The sequence below is a fragment of the Papilio xuthus genome, unplaced genomic scaffold (genome assembly GCF_000836235.2).
Source record: "Papilio xuthus unplaced genomic scaffold, Pxut_1.1 DF826933.1, whole genome shotgun sequence".
Taxonomy (NCBI): Eukaryota; Metazoa; Arthropoda; class Insecta; order Lepidoptera; family Papilionidae; genus Papilio; species Papilio xuthus.
In genome coordinates, this window is record NW_013531716.1 from 3808158 (window position 1) to 3829305 (window position 21148).

Sequence of the window (21148 nt, forward strand, 5' to 3'; positions counted from 1 at the left end):
GGTTAAGTGTACGGATTTCCAATCACGAGGTCGGGAGTTTGAATCTCGCCATTCGACTATTGCCTTATACCATGTCCTAACATAAGCATAGAGCGTTGTTGGAATGGTACTAGAAATATTAGTAAATTTTGTAGAAAAATTTTCTAACATTTTTACTATAAAAATTTAGGCAAAAGAATGTAGCACAACAGAACTCATTAAGGGGCTTTACAAGGAGACTTATTTTGTTATATATGAGATAGACGCATTCACACAATATATTTTACTGTTGTTTTAGTTACAATATTATCCCATCTCGTAATTTAAAGAAAGATTCAATGTAACCTAAACAATCTTTAAACCTAAACATTGTGTTAGATATATCAATAGAAGCACGGTGTTCGTCGGTTCCGACAATCAGTCCAACGTTCTCTGGTAATGAATCCCGTAGGAATGATCCCGGACGCTACAACCGTGACATAACTCCTGATCAATTCCCAATACGTATTTAGAACGTATATTGTTCCGTGTAGAGTATTAGAGGCACGTTTTGTGGTGAAAAGTAACGTTAAATGACGCAAAAATTGCGCTTAGAATTTTGGAGTTATTAAAATGTCTTATTAAAACCTATCTGTAATTAGTCAAAGAGCCAGTCTAAGGTCGATGATAACCCACCTGATAATTAGATGAGATATTTTTTTATCACATATTATTGAATACCGTAAATGTCTATAACAAACAAGATATTAAAAAAGATTATGGCTATTTTTAATTGAATTAATTTGAATCATTTCTTTTGCAAGAAAATCTGTAACATTGGTTTTGTAATGAAATTAAATTTTAAAGGTTTTTATTTTATAATTGAAGCCTCGTTACGGAATCCTAGAATCACTATCAGATTTGTTAAAATAAAATAATATAAGTATTATTTAATAAATAAAAAGCTATAGTTGTATTAAAATAGAATTTCACTTATCTGAAAATGAAAATTTTTCCTCAATTATTTTCAGTAATTAATAAACAAAAGAGGTCGGTCCATTAACGTCAGTATCGATCAACTACTTCTTGTAATAACTTGATCCGAACAACCCCCGCGTGGATTAAGCCAATAACGCAAAAAAGAGGGGCAGCTTGTCCTAAATGAGCCGTCTCCGGCAACTTGTGAATATTTATGAGCGGCTATCTGCCACTAGATGGAGTTTATTTAATGTGTTTACTTGTACCACGCTTTGTCTATGTCCAAAAGCTTGAAAAATTTCAACAAAATGGGCCATTCCTGCATAGAAGTAATGAATTATTTAACAGTTTTCGCTATTTTATGCTCTATAATCATGCTTTTAGCACTCACAAATGTTTATGTAAGATAAGGACCTCCAAAAGGTTATTAGTAGTAAGCTATAAAATTTCATTAAATATAACAGTTTTCATAGAAAACCTATCAATAAATAGTTAATCTAAAATTTTAACAAGCAATTCGGGGTCGTATTGGACGAATGCGTCCACCAGATCGCCTCACCTTCCAATATAAATGTAAATAGGGAGCTACCCGACTGAAATATGACGGTTATAATTGCTTTATTGTACTTGGTCCCGACTAGAATTGTCACCGCTCGGCATATGCTAATTTTCATGTCGATATAAGCTGACGTTATGACGGAACTTGCTGTTTTAAATAAATACATCGGAAATAAAACACTTAGATTGGTGATGATTAAAAAGAAAGTAAAACAGTAATTTTATCGAACGTGTGTCTATAAGATGTTGTACCGATATTGAATAAACGGGAGGTATATAATATCAGCTTCTATCTTAGATTCTAACTATTTCACACATTAGCTTAATTAATCGTCTTTCTACAATTCCCACGTCAACTTCAGAAGGAAACTCATGTGATAATGAGTAAAAAGCGCAACTAGTATTTCTAATTTACAACAAACTACGTCAGTCATTACCTCAACTACCTATATTTAATGTTAAACATATCTCAGAATAAACGTCAAATATGATACATACATTTTACATTTTCCATACATGTCTTACTGTAATCGGTTGAACGATCACGTCTAAGGCCCGACATGCCGAGTCGAAGTCGGGTTAGAATAAAACGGGCAACGTATGCGTATTTGCAATTCGGTCCACGGCGGAGGCTGCACTCTTCCTGATTCCATTTGGGAATTACTCTGTCGCCACAAACTCACAAATCAGTATTTTCATTACAAGTTATATACGGTTGTACGTGAGAACTAGTTTCGTACGCAACTTATTTTAACCTATACCAATGTTGTGTTTACGTTTGCAATAATGTTCTTAGTAAATTGATAATGAAAATAGCCTAGTCCAGTATTTTTTTTGACACTAGAATAGCAATCATACTATATTGAAATCAGGTCTAGTATATTGCTGAATTTTTCATACTAAACACGCACAGACGAAAATGTATACTTTAAGTACTCAAATTGTTAAAATCAAAAACTCCGATTATTCCGACAGCGCGCCAAAACCAATAAAACTTGAAATCCCTTGATGAAATAAAAATTCTCAACATGCCGCGTTCAAATAAATAACATTGACAGGGCCCATAATAGCTTTTTCACTGGTCAAGAGCGAGGGGTCTGGCTTTTATACTATTATTGTTTCTGAGAAATTGTTACAGTTTTGACGAGTGACCTGACCGTTTTTCTTTTCCGACTAGTGGGCCGGAATGAAAATTTTTCAAGTTCCTCCCCTCTGTGTCCCTGGAGTGCCGTAAAACTCTGCCGGACTGTCCGGGCGACCGCCGCCGGACAATTTGTCATATTCATATGTTAACGTGCCCGTCTTTTCTTGCAAAAAGCGGATAACTTAATTCCAGTGGCCGCGGTCCGGTTATTCGATTTGGCCACATTCAAATTTTACGTCTTGTTATGGTAATGCACGTGTTGTCTCGCCTTCAGCGAATTCCCACCTCTGTTTAGTTCTGTAAATATTTGCATTTTTATGGAAATATGTGCTTGGGCGTGTTTTGTATTGTTTGAGAAAGTTACAAAAGGTAAAGGTAATCTGCCAAATAAAAATATATCTGTTCAAAATGTGTATACTTTAAAATAAAAAAAAATATTGTCACGAAATTCCAATAATTAAATTATCTTGATAAAATATTGTTCTTAATAAATAATTTTTAAGACATTCCCCTATAAAAATCAAGATGAATTTCTTAAAATATTTTATAAAGATGTAACAACAATGTAAGAAACTATATTTTCGTATGGACATAGGCAACCGCAGCCGCACCGGCCGATACCAATAAGCCGTGGTAATTGATGACTCGTCCGATTCCGTGGGCCCACTCGTTTTTCATTTGTTTTACGACGGCCGAAACCTCTATTGACATTACTGCACCATCATACAATACGAAGTACACGTAACATGTGAACAAACATCAGCATTTTAATACGTGAACTGTGTATTTTCTTTGCAGTTATAATTTATGTTTTAAACTTATGTTAGTATACGAAGTAGAGCTTTATATGCTTTATGTAATGCTTTTTCTACATATTAGAACCTTTACTTTTATAGTTCAAATATTTAATTCCATAGTGATTGAAATTTTAATTTTACTATAATATAATAATATTATAAATATAAATGTCAAGATGGATGGATGGATGTTTGTTATAATCTCCGGGACAGAGGCATGGATCTCGCTGAAATTTTGACATAGACGTAGAACATAACCTGAAAGAACAAATAGGCTACTAATTATGTTTTCTTTTAAACACCACGCGAACGGTTTATAATAAATATTTCTACTGTAATCTAATTAATTTTATATTCAAATGTTATGCAATCTCACAATCTGAACACGAGGACGCAGCAGGAACCACTCTAAAGCTCATAAACATAACTTAACTAAATACAACTCATTATGATACTAAGCAGACATTTTAGGGATGTACCGTATACTATTCGATAGTTATTTATATAACACTCTAATCGCTTAAAATTATTACGATTAGATATATTTAATAAAAATAAACTTTTAACTTTAGCATGTTCATTCTTACGACAAACGAATTAGGTTATTTACTGCGATTGTGAAGAAATGCAATAGCATATAAAATTTTAAAATTTTAGTAAACAAATTATTTATAAGATATACAGGACAAGGTGCCCGTAACAAGCTTGAGAAAAAAAATCTTAAAAAAATATCGATATTTCTAACATCCCTAATTGTTTCAATATGATCCTGCTTCGTCATTTAAACATCGGCGGTAAAGTAAACAGAATTTTTGTCACTATGTCCAATGAAATTAACTACAGTCGACTCGATGGCACTAACTTATGACACGGCGACACGCGACCGTGTCACAGTAATGACAGAATAATAAATTATGTTGTAATAACTTATTATAATGCAGACCGAACCTTATGATAGTCAGAGTTTAACTAATGGATGTCGAGTAAGTGGCCTTAATTAGCAAATTTACTAAATTAAAAGTCGACTCGTTATATTTTTTCGACAAAGTGCGTACTAAAGGGTTATAGTATTAATGAAGGGATGGTTGTTAGTGGTATTTTCTGTACGGTTATTATTTATGGCAATATTGCGCTTTGTTCAAAAGGTAATTAGTAAAGAAAAACTAAAAAAAAGAATTGTACAAGAAAAAGAAACATGATATTATGAACACCACTTTAGTTTGAAAATTTGGTTAATTTAAATTATTTTTAAAATGATTTTAGAACTATATTAGTAATTATGAAGATGAATAAGAAATAAAGAAACTAAACGAATGTGAAAAACATTCGTTTAACATATATTTTTATCATGTTTGTTAACAAAGCAACTGTTTCATTATTGAGTTTTGTTAATTATAATATTGTTTACCCTACTTTAAATACTCTGATCCATCCTAGTATTTAAAGCGTTATAAATTCAATAGTTTATTCTTAGTTTAGTAAACAAATGGGCACCGTATCTGTCTACTTAATATGCACCCTCAGGGAGGCGCGGATACTATAAAATAGTTAATTTTTAATTACATTTTTATTACCGACTCGCGTACCATTCAATTATCATAAGAAATATTACAATGCATCTTTATTAATTAAATAAAGAGAAATATGAAACATATATCAAAATATTCATCTTCTGTCTTAGTCCATATGCAACAAAAATGCGATAATTTGCCATTGTAACTATATTTGACAATTTTAAGTCATATTATATATTGTTTTATGTTAAGAGAAAAATAGCCAATTTAGTAGTTTTTAAACAAGCTCGAATTCCTTCGATATAGACTGTTGAAACTATGGATTACCACTTGATAGAAACATGTTTAAAATCTTATATATAAAATTTTCATGTCACGATGTTGATTACCATACCGCTTCGACACAGTTTGACAGAGTTTTATTAAATTTTATATGCATATTCTGTAGGTCTGTGATTCGACTTCTATCTATTTTTTAATCCCGCGTGGACGATGTCACGGGCGATAGCTAGTATCTCTATAAAAATGTAGCTATTATCATACGATTTATTCTCCCAAATCCAAAAATAGTAATGTGTCTTTTTGCACATATTTTGACATTTGAAAGTAACGGATAATCAAACTTGTTTTACCCTATTCTAGGTCGAGATGTCACGAACAAAAAAACCCTTTGAAATTCGAGTCGCGGCGGTGGCTTACGATGGAAATCTGAATTCCCCGCGCTTTTACCCGATACGCATACGATATGTGTTATCTGCTAATGCCACTTGGGATTAGCTGTAGTGCTTTGTGTTCAAAGGCACCTGTTTTTATAAAAATAGAATATGTTTTCGTTACTTCCTTTGAGATCGATTTACTTCGTCTTTTTTTTAACGTAACCGTCACGTAAATAAATTTATACTGAGTATAATCCTTTTTTAAGTTTATTCAATAATCTTTGAGAAACAAACTACTGATTTTAGTTTAACCTGTGGTTTTTGAGACCGTAATCTTTGTATAAAAAACATCATAATTCTTATCTTGGACAAAACAAAATAACAATATGTTTTAAACGGGGATTTTGATCTCAGAAACCCACGGTCAGTCAGTATTCATTAAACTACTTTTAGCATATTTTTTCTCAAACGAAATTATTCATAAATTGTTTTAATTACATTACTGAAATTGTGTTCTTTGGTGAAACAGGTCTTTGGTCAAGTGACTTTACAGTGTGAATTACAGTTAGGTTTAATAAATTTGTAACAGAATAAAAGAATAAAATAATTGGCAATATTACTTATATGCTACAATTTAAATTATATATTAAAGTTAATTTTACATAACGTGTCCGAAATAAAGCGCCTGTAAATATTATTCAGTTAGAAAACAACATACAAATGCACTTGAAACATTTTTCCATTTATCAGTCAATAAATATGATAAAAAGTATTATTGGGGTGAGAATGTGTCCGCGGGGACTCGCCGCGCCGGCTTATTGTTTTTATTTCATCTTTTATACCCGCGTAAAGGTAAACGGATATATTTTATTGAAATGACCTCTGATCAAGATTTATTTCATTTGCTACCATGCAAGGATTTTTCACATACTTTGTTTCACAATAAATTAAATTTTATAATTTTGATTCAATTTTCATTTCGCACTTAGGCCTCGAATTTTACGTAAGAGTAGAGATTTATTAAAATACATTCTATATATTTATTATTAAAAAATAACAGAAAACTTTACTGAAAAAAAAATAACACAGTTAAGTCCCCTCCCAATTTCCCGAGACCCATCCGATTTTGCCTTGCTAATAGCGATCGAGCTAATTTTTCATGTACACAAAGGGCCCCCATTGTCGCCAATAGTGCGGCAATAACAGCGGTCCCAGAACCGTCGCGTCCTTATTTACTTATTGTAAACTCACATGACAGGTGCCTTAATGGGCGAAATAACGCGCCGGGAGCGGTCTGCTACCGTTTATATAGATTAAACATTGCAGAACAGTCACTAGTCAAATTAAAACTAGTACATTGATGTGGTCCCCAACACCTAATTGATTATTTGTTTAGGTATTATTTATAAAAGTTACTTGACAACAACATTGTCCCACAAATCTGCAATAACACACGCACACTTTTTCACTACTAATAATTACTTTACTTTAGTTGATAAGATGTCATTGGTAGTTTTTTCATCTTTTAATTTAAACCAAGACCAGAATTAACCAGGAACCTCTTTGTAAACGCTTTAAAGAATTTAGGTCTGCCGAAACATTGCAATTGAAAAACCTTCCTATCAACGGTGTTTTGAAAATAATATTATGAAACTAATAAAAAAATGATCACGTAACAAAATTTGAATCTGTTTTAAATCTGTTAATAATGTTATGAATTACATTATAACCTATTTTCCATGTCTGTACAAACGTTTATGATTAATCTATGACGTGAACGTTGAACGCAGACCTCCTGGGAAATCGACTGTTGCTCGCTAGTTACGGGTGCCACGGCGCGCGGCCGCGCCTGTCTACCCCTAATTAATTAATTATCGATTTCATTTATATTCCTTCATAATTATAACTATTGTGTATCGTCTTTATCATGTCACATGTTTAATAAAGTTTTCTACAAATCTTCATAAATTCTATGTAAACAACATAAAAATGTTTAATCTTACACTAATTTAAACTAACATAAATAATATATGCTTTTATTCCTAGTACTTTAATATATTTGCATTTTTCTTTGTAAAATTTATCTCCATAGCCACGCCTTTTGTTTCGTAACATAAAAAGTTGTTTGCAAAATTATCCCATAATTCTTTCGTTTTCATCCAAACTAGAAAAGTCTTCTACATGCACTACTATTCTTGATATTGAAAATTCAAATAAAGCAAAATAATTCTCGATTTCCTGCAGTTGAAGATCAAAAGATGATAATGCGAGACGTTTTCTCGCAATAGTATCTTCAAAGTGGCAGACATCGTCTAGCTCAGATAATGGAGCGTGAACTCCCAGCCCTGTCTAGCTACGAAGTCACCTCGCTGCAAACACTGGAATATGTCACTTAACGTATTTGCATATATTTCACGGTTTAAGGGATTTATAACAATATCTTAGTACATAAATAATTCTTATTTTTCTATTTTTAATAAAATTATATTTTGCTACGCTGGTGCTACGTAAGCGTTTCTACGTTTCTGCTACGCGTATGCTTTTAAGTCTTATTTATTAGATGAAAATAAATACGATAAAATAAATATCGCTCGACTTTCAGAATATTCACCTCGAATTTTATACAAAAAATTCTGTCGACTCGTCCAGTATCGTTACTATAGGGAGATGTAGAAATTCAAAATGTAATTCTCACATTAACAGCGAGTCGTGCGAGGAGGCAATAAACGCGGCGATGGCGTTGGCAATATAAACATCGGCAACGTAACGACGGACCGAATGCGCCCTGACGCCGGCCAAATTGTAAATAGTGCCGGGCCCCGTTTAGTTTGCAATATTTGTGCGGTTACGTGTAAATGGAAAAAGGAGATAGTCATAGATGTATACAAACCAGAGATTATGTTACTTCTATCACTTTATTTAGTTACTAAGAAAATCAAAACGTCGGATTGCTGTGTGGGATATTATGAATGGAATAACTCGCTTATTAAAATTAAGATTTTATTGTAGTTTTTACCTGTAAGTAAAGATCAGTATCTTTAATTTGCGTTAAGACCAAATGTAAATTTACTTTATTTTGAAATAATTTCTACGCTTTGAAGAGCATGAATCGGCGTTTTCCGGATAATGTACTTTAAGTCTTTGATGTTATAATATTTTTGTCGCTCACGGGTAACAGAAAATCGAGAAACTCTCTGTTGTTTGCTCAGTCTGTGCATAAAGGGTGTAGGGAAGGATATCGAAAACGCTGATGTGTGTAAGTCGACGGGAATTAGACGTTACGACGGCTGGGAATTGGCCGAGACGAGGCGGTACGGCGCGCTGTGGCTGTGTTAGCTTCTGTGGAAGGATTAGCGCCAATTCACTGTCCATAAACGATTTTAATTTTCTATGTAATGTCATAAAACTTTAATTATCAAATGATATACCACTGACTGGTTATTTTACACTGCCTAAATTCAGTCTCACATACTAAAATAGAGTAGGTACATAGACCAAAACGGTATTTTTCTTTTTTAATTCCATAACAGCCATTTTCATCTCTATCTCAGTTGAGTCTAAAGTCAAAAACATTAAATACTAAAAAAAGAAAAATTTATGCGTATGCAAACCAGCTCCAATAATTTGTGCGTCAAATTATCTATATTTTTTTAGCGTAAATAGCTTTTATTAGTATATTTTAGTAAATTAAGCTCATTACACACGGAGTCGACCGTCACGTATGCCTCTTCCACGTCACGCGCGACCTATTCGTGCTTGACACGTTTAATTGGACGTGCGACAGTGCGTAACTAGCTTTAACTCGATCATACGACTGTTTACATATGGTATAGTTAGAATAATTTTAACTCATATTACAGTAAAATTATTGTAGGTGAAGTAAATTCAATATTAAATGTCCAGAGTTAGACAAGATTAAACTTTTGATATATCTATATCTTCGATTTAATAACTATTTGATTAGTTTATTATTGTTCTAGTTTATCTCCTAATTAACTTAGTTACAAATAAAAGATTGAAGTGAATAAACATTGGATACCATTACGTAGGGATGTCACGTAGGCCTAATCACACGGGTTAGTCGCGTGCTCACCACGTATTCACACCTTCACACGTTCCTCTAATTGTTACGTATGTGTAAACTCACCCTAATTGTATATTACCTAAAGCCACAAAATTTATACAAGATTTTGTTACAAAATATCTTTCTAATATTATAAATGTGAATGCTTAGATAACAGAAGGTGGCAAACGAGATGGATGGATGATTGTTTGAAGGTCCAAGGTATCTTCAGAACGGCTGAACGGATCTCGATGAAATTAGGCACTCATAAAGAACATAATCTGGAAGAACTCATAGGCTTTACGTAGGCTAATCTTATATATAAAATTCTCGTGTCACAATTTTCTTTCCCATACTCCTCCGAAACGGCTTGACCGATTGTCATGAAATTTTGTGAGCATATTTAGTAGGTCTGACAATCGGCCAACATCTATTTTCAATCCCGCGCGGACGGAGTCGCGGGCGACACCTAATAACCAATATACTACTTGGTCCTGTTTCTGTGGTATGGGACACCACAATAATTTATTCTTAAGTTTTATAATAGTTATTTTAGTAGTTTAAAATAATAGACCTTAACTTGTTCTAATTAACAGTTTAATTGAAAACGTCCATTACACAATTCTAGTCTAGCCTCCCTCGGTTTTCAGTTAGGTCTAAAATAGCGAAATCTGGTTACACCAATTACGCAATGATTGCTCCGTGAAATATTTAGCACTAGGGTTGTTAGTCTTTGCAATTTATTGACACATTTAACACTCTCGCTGCGACGTCAAATTTTGTATAAAAATGATCTGGCTAAGCAAATTGCTGGCACTGGACGTAGAAACATTTATATGCGTCATTTATTCAAAAAACAGTTCATTATGGTTAATATTTCTACTGAATCAGTGATTTTATTACAAAATAACAATAGTTGAGCATAAAATATCGACTATATTTTCAGTGATAATTGGTCAGTAGTTTTTAGAAAAAAAAATCCAATTAAATAGAAAATCCCCCTGTATTGGCAAAGATTAGGTTGTCGAAGGTTGGCAAAATAGTTTTGATGTCAAAATTACATGTTATATTGGTCGTTTTTTAACTCAACATATTGCATAACTATGTAATTATGCCATGCTATTTCTTTGAAATTATTTTCTAAGATCTACAAAGATTCGTTGTGGACTCAAATAAAATCAAACTAAACGATAATTAAAAAGTACAAAGTAAAATACTATTATCGTAACACTTCCTAATAATCTTTTAGAAAGATAAAATAATTGTCACTTCTATTCTAAAAATTCTTTGCCATTTCCTAAATCGCTGGGGTACAGTCCGCGAGGCGCGAGTAATTAACGCGTTGAGAAATAATTCACGGACCGACAAAACGAGAATTTTAATACACAAATGAAATAATACCTCAGATTGATGACGCGGACGCCTCGCGCCTCTTTTTTTCCGCTACCATTTTTTTTCGCATCGGATTTTTAATTACATTTTATGGCCCCGCGATTCGCAATTTACTGGATTAACTTCGTTTCAATGGGATTGAACAATTTTAAAATTAATTACGCTATTTTCTAATCGTATATTTTGACATTCTAATTGCGATTTTCGCAAAATAAATATTAATATGTATTTGTTTTATTCTTTAGTATTCTAAAGTAATCATAAAAGCCGTTTAACATTACAAAAAAATTCAGTACAAATTAATCCTACTCATTTTACCCTAATGACAATTTTATGAAAACATACATTAGAAACTTTCAGTTGAGGACATTACAAAGAGAACTTTTCAAACACGCTATAAGCATCTGCTTGTATACGGGTATGTACGTTTTAAAATGATATGCGTTTCATTTATAAACACGGAGAGACGCGGACGAGCCGGCAAACAGTCTCCCTTAGGAGCAAAACTTTTCGTCCACCTAGCGACAATATTTGAAAGTTATTTCACCGTTCACAACCCTCATAGGCGCCGTTAAAATTTTCCCTACCACCTTATTCATAATACACATGTTCTATCTCTCCCTTTCACTTTCAGATAAGCTAACGAGTGTAAAGAAGATGGAAATATTTACAAACTGACATCTCTGAATTAACGGTGGTCGGCTCATGATAATTTACATATTTAGGTGAAATTAACCTCGAGCGTTAAATTGTATTATGAATATTAATAGCGTATGCGAGTTATACGTTATATATGGTGCTGTGTAGCGCCAACTTTATGGGCCAGATTTTGGTACGAAATTATTATAGTCTTAGGAAATGCCAATTTATATTTTACAGCCTGTATTCGACTTAATTCTACACACTATCTATGTTTACAATATGATTCAACAGTGCAGTATTAAAAACGCATAATTTAATTTTAATTAAAACGTAAATGAATTGGATATTTGGATAATAAAAATTCATATCAGAATTGTTCTAAACTATTTTCTAATGCAGAAAGCAACGGGATACCACTGCATAATTTATTCTCTAGTCATCAGTTTACCATTTTCTAGTACGTTTTACGTACTACTAGCTCTCGCCCGTGACTCCGTCCGCGCGGGATTAAAAGAAAAATATAATCAGAAGCCTATGTGTTCTTCCAGACTATGTTCTATATGTATGTCAAATTTCATCGAGATCCGTTCAGCCGTTGTAACTACAAATAAGCATCCCTCCATCCATCTATATATTCGCATTTATAATTAATTAGTAAGATTATTTTACGAGTGTTTTTTTGAATTTTAATATATGAGTAGCACCAAACTAAGTCTCTTAAAAAGTAAGGCGGAGAAAACTGTCTTTGTAAAAATTTGAAACAATCTCAAGGTTTATTTGGTTATCTAATAAAATATTACGAGCTTTGACAAGTGCCTTGGAGCTGTCCCCTTGTGGCCTCCGATGCTTACCTTTTTTCGGTTATAGCTCCGTAAGCACGGAATTCAACTTTAGCCACGGGACATTGTTAGCTTTTGACAGAAAATTTTTGCATAAAAATCTTGAGTATTTTGCGTTTTTTTAAGGTAATGGTTGCCGTCAAACTTCATTCTTTGTTATAAAACTCAATATTTCTAACGAAATAAGTGTGTGTAAAAATAATTTTAAGAGAATTGTATTATTTATATGTGTAGTTATACTTAACTTTATTTTGGATATCTAATGATGAAAAATTTCGTGTTGCCTTCATTATCATTTTTTGCGATCTGTATATTTGTAGTCAAGCACTTTATTTTTAATATTAAAAGATTACATCGCAACATATCGTTATCGCCTGGTATTCACGGGTTGTAGAAATAAAAAAAATGTATTTCTTATTATTTTATAAAGCGTCGGTGGCTCAGGGGGTTAAAGCATTTGACTTGTAATCTGCAGGTCGTGCGTTCGAATCCCGCCATGTACCAATGTGTTTTTCAATTTCCGATTTGCATATGTACATTTATCCGACGTTCTTACGGTAAAGGAAAACATCCTGATGCAACCTGCACATATCTGCGAAGAATTTGAAAGATATGTGCGAAGTCAACCAACCCGCACTGGGCCAGCATGGTTGACCTATCATGGCCTAACCATCCCTAACTTAGGGTAGGCTCCGAGACCCTCGGTGGGGACGTATAGTGAGCTGATGATGATGAATATTTTAAATGCGAATTACTAGACTAAGCTTTTTTAATTCCGGGCGGACGCGGGCAAAAGCTAGTATTACATATATTTAATCAAGAAAATTTTGAAGCTTTTTTATTTAATAATTCAATGGTCCAAAGTGAATTTCTTATTGCAAAGTATAATTTGGAGGGCGGTAAAAATGTGAGGGGATTTAAATTTAATTTTGTAGCCGGAACGACGTGAAATATCCCCCGTGGCGTAGCTACCGGTCCAAATGTCGTAGAACAACATCTTTCTAAAGTCGAAGGTAAACGGGAAAGAATAAAAATAGTAATTAAATTTACAATGCTACTGGGACGCATAACGTTTTGTTCCGGATTCTTTAAAAAAAATACGCAATTATTTATTTTATTTTTACCAATGATAAACTGAAATTTCTAAAGTCTAGTGTTTAGTATAAGTTTGATAAAGTAGTAAAATTTGAGTAGTCAATGACTTCCTCTTATAAATTAACCATTCATACACTGTTATGTAGATTTTAAAATATATACATTTTATAAATGTGATATTCAAAATAAAAATATTAATATTAAGACAAACAAAACAGTGAAGGTCGTCCCCTAACGCGCGAGACTTGTACTTGGTAATTAACAGGGACTCCTGAGGGAAGAGCCCGGGTCCGGTCGAAGCAATATATTATATTTCAGATGACACCCGCCACTGCCTCGACCCTTGTTTTGAAGGATGATAATCTCAACTTCTCTCATATGCGTAAAAGTCGCAAGGAAATTATTATTTGTAACACAGAGAAAATCATTAATTTAAACCATTATTGTATATTTAAATTACAAGTATATTGTTTAGTCAATCTTACTTCTTACTAATCTTACTATCTTACCAATATTATAAATGCAAATGTTTAGATGGATGGATGGATGTTTGTTTGAAGGTATCACCAGAACGGCTGAAGAACACATAGCTACTAATTATGTTTCTTTTTAATTCTTCGCAGACGGAGTTGCGGGCGACAGCTGGTTAATTCACAAACTTGTGTTCTTATTCTAAAAACTAACACTAACTTGATCGAAAATATATACAAGCACTGCTACATTCTTTTACTTTATCTATGTACATAAAAACATATTATATATATACTTACTTACTCCGCTGGCGCATCGACCCAAAGTGGGTCTTGGCCTCCGACAAAAGAGATCTATTATATATATACCTATCCCATTTTACAATCATCTTTATGTTTTCTCGCATAAAGTATAAAGTGTCGTTATATTGTTCAGACAATCTGATCTTGATTTAATTTTCATAGTTTACGGCGAAGGAAGTTTTTACGATGAACGATACGGTAGCTTTTATACGTAGCCGTTGCTACGCCGTAGACCGCGATTAATTCTTAAATGTTGAATGAGACGTAAAGTCTTTGCTACGACGTTTAGAAAATGTGAGATGGACTGGGGGACACTCACAATTGTTATTAAATTAAACTTATTAATATAATTTCTTCTTAAGATAATTAACCTTTTAATGAAAATCAACAATTATTTTCGTAACTATGATTCGTCAATAATTTAAATGGCTTTATCATTTGACTCCTTGTACCAAAAATTATTAAGTGTGAAAGTTGCATACACGGTAATTACATCAACTTATATTCGTAGTTTATGTTGAAACGTGAGAATTCAAATGTTTACATAACATTCTGGTTTGGTAAAGCAATGTGTAAATAAATAAGTATCGGTAAAAAATTCAGATATTATAGTACATATTTTATTATCGTGTAGGCAGTACTATATAAATCTTGATCCTGACATTTTTACAAGAGCTATCTCACCCCTATTGTGCACATAGAATTAGGAATTACGGAAGGACGGTGCACAAAAAAGTCTTGTTCAATTTTTACATCTGTAATTAATAGGTATCGATTTTTTTTTATTTAATTTTCTTACTGTACACATTGATAACTTTATGCAAAAATAATTATCATTTCTATATTAGTTTCAACGCAATTTTATAGAAAACCTAGAAAACAGTTCCTTTTCATTTTTAGACGAAGTTTCTCGTAATGCCAAACATAAAACAATGTAAACAAAGACAGTTTTAAAATGATTAGTAGCTGCTTACATGTTTATTTTCATAGTCATAATTAAATATGTATAATAATTATAATATTTATCGCTGCGACTTTTATGTAACATAAATAATGTTCAAGTCTAAAATTACGTAATTTTACATAATTGTTTTAAAAGAAAAAAAGGCTTCACTTGTTATGTTTACTGGCTGTCTGTACCGCCGACGCCGCCCCGTTCATCTGTGCGTCGGTAACTAGTGTTTTTCACACAAGTTTTATGCGCTATTATTTGTTACGAGATATAAAAGTAATCCTGTCCGAGTTTATAGCGAGGCTCTGCCGGGCCAATCCCGCGGACATAAACCTTCCACCGACCCCTTTATGTTGTGTTCTAAGGTAAAATCTGTACTTACGTATTGTTTATTCATATACTGAAAGATAATGCCAATTTTATTAGGATACACACACATTTAAAATTTGTTTTATCTATACGTAATATATTTTTTTCTTTAAAAGACGAAGTGTTGTGTATTGTGACGAAGTTTACCATTTACACACACACAGGCACGTCCCAATAATGAACATGTACCTTTGATTCTATTTTCAAATATTGACCTGACCATTATTACGTCATAGAGTATTTAAATAAGAATTGAAAGTGTAGCGTCATAGACCAATTCTTTACGTAAACATTTTGGTTCTTTTGTAGCAAATGTTTAAAAACATACAATTTCTCTCATTTTTATTAAAAATGCAGAGATCAATGTGTCTTTTACAGATGTTTCGCCAGTGGAAACGTACGGATATACCTGACGCAACTTGTTCACCCTCGTATCCGTTATAACAAATGCATTACCCGAGACAATCCAAAAACCATTTCGCGACATAAATAAAAGGCGTCTCTTGCGCCCCATACCTTTCAATTTCTACATAGTCACAACAATATTCCCGAGTCTATACTAAACAACTGTCATTTTATTTTATCACCCGGTTTTCGCGTAAACTCACTCGCTGACAATAAATTTTAATGTTTACGACGAAATATGCTGGAAATAGAAGCCTTTCTGATACTTTATTTCAAATATTTGCGTTTCTGAATAAATATTATGAGTACATTTTTACAAGGATGAAAGTACAACCGTCCAACCGATATAATTGCATAATGACCATAATTATCCTACAATTATTATGATAAATTACAGTTTAACAGAATTGTGAAAGGTTTATTTACAACTACTCTATTGTTTTCTTTAATTGAAAATCGACTCATATTATAAAATGTAAAATCATTAAAAATAAACTAAATACAACACTAGTATGAAAACATTCTTACTTCGGTGAACTAAGCAAAAAATATCCTTCAGGGAGCCTATAAAATTATGCAAGCTCAAAGCTTTGTGCGATCGTAACCCATTGTAAAAGTGTCCTTTTAACAAATTCTTAAACTTTCAAACTTCGTCGTGTTTCAAATCTTGGATCGGTCTCCGGAGGTTTGCCTTAAAAAATTAAAACACAAAAGTCTTTAAAAAGTCAAGGGGGTTTGTCCCCCTTTTTCACTGAGAGTAAACATTTTACCGTCACTTTAAGAGTGTGCGTTAAGAATTAGAAACCATGTTAAAAGCTAACCATTCGATGATCGAACTAAGTAACTGATCTATAAATATTTATTTTTATATAAAAAATATTTAGAATACGTTTTACGTCGTTTCCTTCTGAATACGGTGTACATTCGCTGCTCTACAACAGTACTACCAACGCCATCTCGCGGTGAAAAATTTCCTACAAGTGATTCCAACTAAAATAAATTTACTATCAATGCAATGGTAAGAATATATAATGAATATCATAACTTACTCAAATGTGAAATGCGCAAAACCGTTTGAAGTTGGACATATAATTTTGTAATTAAAAGCTAAAAACTTAATGAATCCAACAAGTTTTAGTTAAAAATACCGAAACAGAAACCTCTAATGAACAACCCTTAGCTTCGAATTATGCAGAGCCAACAACTCGCGGTTAATTCATGTCGAATTCATTAACTTTGTAAAGGTGCCTTAACTAGGTGTCTTGATAATTTAATCCTTACAGGATTGCCCAATTAAAATGTTGCCAACGACTTTTTAAATATTCAAAGCAACGGAAGGGTTAAAACAAGCCCAAAAACGAGGTAAAATTTATCACTCCTGGGAGGATTTATGCGTACCTAATGACATTTTAGACGTCGATTTGGAAAAGTTTGCTCGAAAAGTTTCGCAGGCGCTTTAAGAGTTAACGGCTTTAAGTTGTCCAAATAAAGGTTCAGTTTCAAAAATAAATTGTTAACACATTACATTCGAACATACATTTATATAAATCTGTATTTTCCTATCTTTAGTCATTATTTCTTTAAATAACATAAGCAATAGCACTAAAGTTGTTATAGACTTTGGAATTTAAGACTAAAACAGAAAATGTCATAATAAACGAATACTAAAAGGTTATTCTTGTAAATTAAGGCTTATGACTCCCGGTGCGTTAGACGTAAGATTTTAATACCAAAAGCGTGGACATGTCCTACCGTCTTATTCCTAATACCTCCTTCCAATTCCACCTTGTTTTACAGACACATTATTTTTAGACTAAACTATAATTTAAATTTACCATTTCTCCTTGGTTATAATTAAAAAAAAGAAATAAAAATACTTAGCATGTTACACACTAATAAGCTTATTACAGATAAATTGCGCAAGCCTCGGTAGCGCAGTAGGCAGCGCGTAAGTCTCATAATCTTAAGGTCGTGAGTTCGATCCTCACCCGGGGCATATCTTTTGCCATTTGACACACTTTTGTGTTAACAATTAAAAACTATTATTTTCGAAAACTATTTGTTAGTTCTTCCACCATTATTTCCTTGCACCAGAAAATCCACTATATGGATTTTTTTTATAGTGTATTACGAATATCAATAATGTGTTTAAAATACACAAATCAGTGTATTTGTTTACAAAACTTTTGTAAGGTTTGTATAAAGTATAAAATTTTGACTAAAATTCTAATATGATGTAAAAAAATATTTCCCTCATAAAAGTTAATTTAATATTAAGAAAAATTTCAAAATTCATAAAATTGTAAAATCTCGTAGTAAAACTAATTGTAGCGACATCTATTCCTCTATCAGTAGAGTCTCACGTCACTATTAAACGACAACGCCATCTGTATTACAAACCCGCACTATAACGTATGTAGTGACGAAAACTGAATGATTGATTCTTAGTTTACATATGAACCAAAAGATGGTGTTGTAGTAATTTTTTAAAATTAATTTAAGATTTTACCAACGATATAAAAACGTAACTGTTTACTTTATCTTTTCAGATTGTTTGGGAGATTAGACAATACTTCATGTATTAGTGTATAGTACCATAATAGAAATTACCCACAAACGAATTTTCTTCATACATTTCCCTGCAATTATGAAACCGTCAGGTATATATTATAAGTTTTGCAATAAGTCCGTATACAAATTGTTATTTGTTGCAATTCAGGGAAGTTGCAATCGCTAAATAGTCGGTCAGTAAGGGGCAAGTTGACAGTTACGTACCAAAGCAACAAAACAGCCTCCTGCCAGTTTGATGGAGCATTGTTTTCGAATTCCTTCACGCCTTGAGTCGGCGCGGGTTAAGGCCACCGTAGCAAGCCTTCGCTTGACTTATTGCCAGACGCTTGTTTTGTTTTTCTCTTATACGAATGCTTTCTTATAATTGCAAATGAAATAAATGGGGCGCTTTCGCTTGGACACTTAAAAAAAAATTCACAATAAAATTCACGATTAAATTAATTATATATTTATAGTATAAATACAATTAATGATTTAAATTTATTGATTACTTTTACTAACTCTGAGTTTTTCTATCAATGAAAATAATAATTAAAAAATAAATTAATATTTAACCATGCCGGTGCCGGTGCTTAACCCGTTAAAGTGACTGTGCACCCTTAAAATTGCCCAATTATACCCCTTTTAACTGACGCCGCGCCGCCCCAAAGCGCTATTATTGTAGATTTATATCAGATCATTAGGACCATTGATTAGTAATGGACACGGATGCTATTTTGACTAACACGTGACTTGTATAAATATATCATCTGTTATATGAAGAATAAGAAGAAAATAAAACTAGTTTTATAACACTATTTTTTACATTATAATTATTTTGTGAGATACAAAATTATTTTTATTAATTCGTCATGATCATATTCAAAAAAGTTAAATAATAAGAAGTTGTATATAATAAACAAAAAATATTATAATATATAAAATTACTTCTGTCAAACTTACAAGACGTTTTGTAATCAACAATTATCATTTAAGGAATTGTTACCTTACTGAAGACAAACTGTTGCCCGCGAATTCGTCCCCGTAGTATGAAAAAAAAATCTAGTAATAAATATAGCCTTTTTCACCCGAGAATAGTGTAGCTTCCCAATAGTAAAATATTTTTAATCGGTTCTGTGGTTACGGAACTTATTCAATGCACACATTCAATTCCTCTTACCTTTATATTCAGTAGGTACTACCGTTACTGACTTTCAATTTTGTTGATGAGTAAAGTACGGTATCGACTTTATATTAAATCCTTTATAATCTTCTCGGGAGTACCTTCAATGTAGGTAAATTGTGGTGTATCGATATTAAGCTGTTATTATTCAGACATTTACACTAAAGACGCCGCCTAAGATAAATGTGTTATGAACAACAAATCCTTGGACCCGACTTATTTTGCAATGTGTCCTGAGGAATAAAAAATTATACAAAAATCTTCATTCATAATAGTATATCATACAAAATATTGGTACGCATTCGAATCAATACTACGCTCACTTTTTACTACGACCATTCTTCACTATCGTCACTAGAATAGCTTTTCAAATAGTGTAAGAGAGACAATGTTTTAAAACATAGTAGTAAAACATCTTTGTATTTCTCGAAACTTTGAGATAAAAACTTTCAGTGCTTTTTCCTACCCCATTCATGCTAAAATTGAAAGAAGAATTAAAATATATTTATTGGTCTACTCCATGTACGACTCTGTTCTTCGCAAGCTGCTCCAAATTGAGTTATCAAGTCTGGTGAAATTCATTGTCTTTAAAGCTCTGCTGGGTCTTTTTGTGCCGATACGTGTTTAATAGTCAATTAATGTGGCTACCTGCGGCGCTTTTTATCCAGAATCGATCGCAAGGGACCTGACCAGTCACTGCTCCTTTAACTGACCCAACAATCGCCTTATTCGGACCCTTTGCATGCATTTAAAAATAGACAACTCCAACATTTAAATGTTAAAACATTTGGAACACAAAACAGTGATTATAGAATTTAATCTAGTTCTTTATTAATAATTACTTTTTAGTCCAATGTCTTAATACAAAATTCTTATGCAGAAAGGAATAAAAACTAAAGAGTGAAAATGATCGCTCTCATGGGAGAATTTGATATAAGATGCATTTCCAAACCTTAAAATATTTCCTCAACACTACTAGTAGTTATGCAGAGCTAGTAGTATTAATATATTTAAGTCTTTTATCAAAATACTGCTCGTATGTACATGATTCAAAACTTTAATGAGATTTATTATCAAAAAGAAAACCTTATAATTCTACAGGCGCCTTCAAATTAGAGGGCGTGGAGCAGTTAGAAGTGTAATGGGCCGATTAGTCTGTTACCCGGTGATCGATTGATGAAAATCTATGCTTAACTTAATAAGGAGGAACGAAAAATACGGTTTTTTTAGTAAACAATAGTTACACTAAAAGATGCACATACACATTCACTGCTTAAGAT

General features: G+C 32.6%; 1 non-coding gene across 1 annotated transcript; it reads left to right on the forward strand.

The window, feature by feature from the left end:
- The first annotated feature begins 18058 nt into the window (after positions 1 to 18058).
- Positions 18059 to 18131, forward strand: TRNAM-CAU (transfer RNA methionine (anticodon CAU)). The gene has a single exon. It is a non-coding gene; the product is annotated as a tRNA-Met (tRNA).
- Positions 18132 to 21148: the final 3017 nt, after the last annotated feature.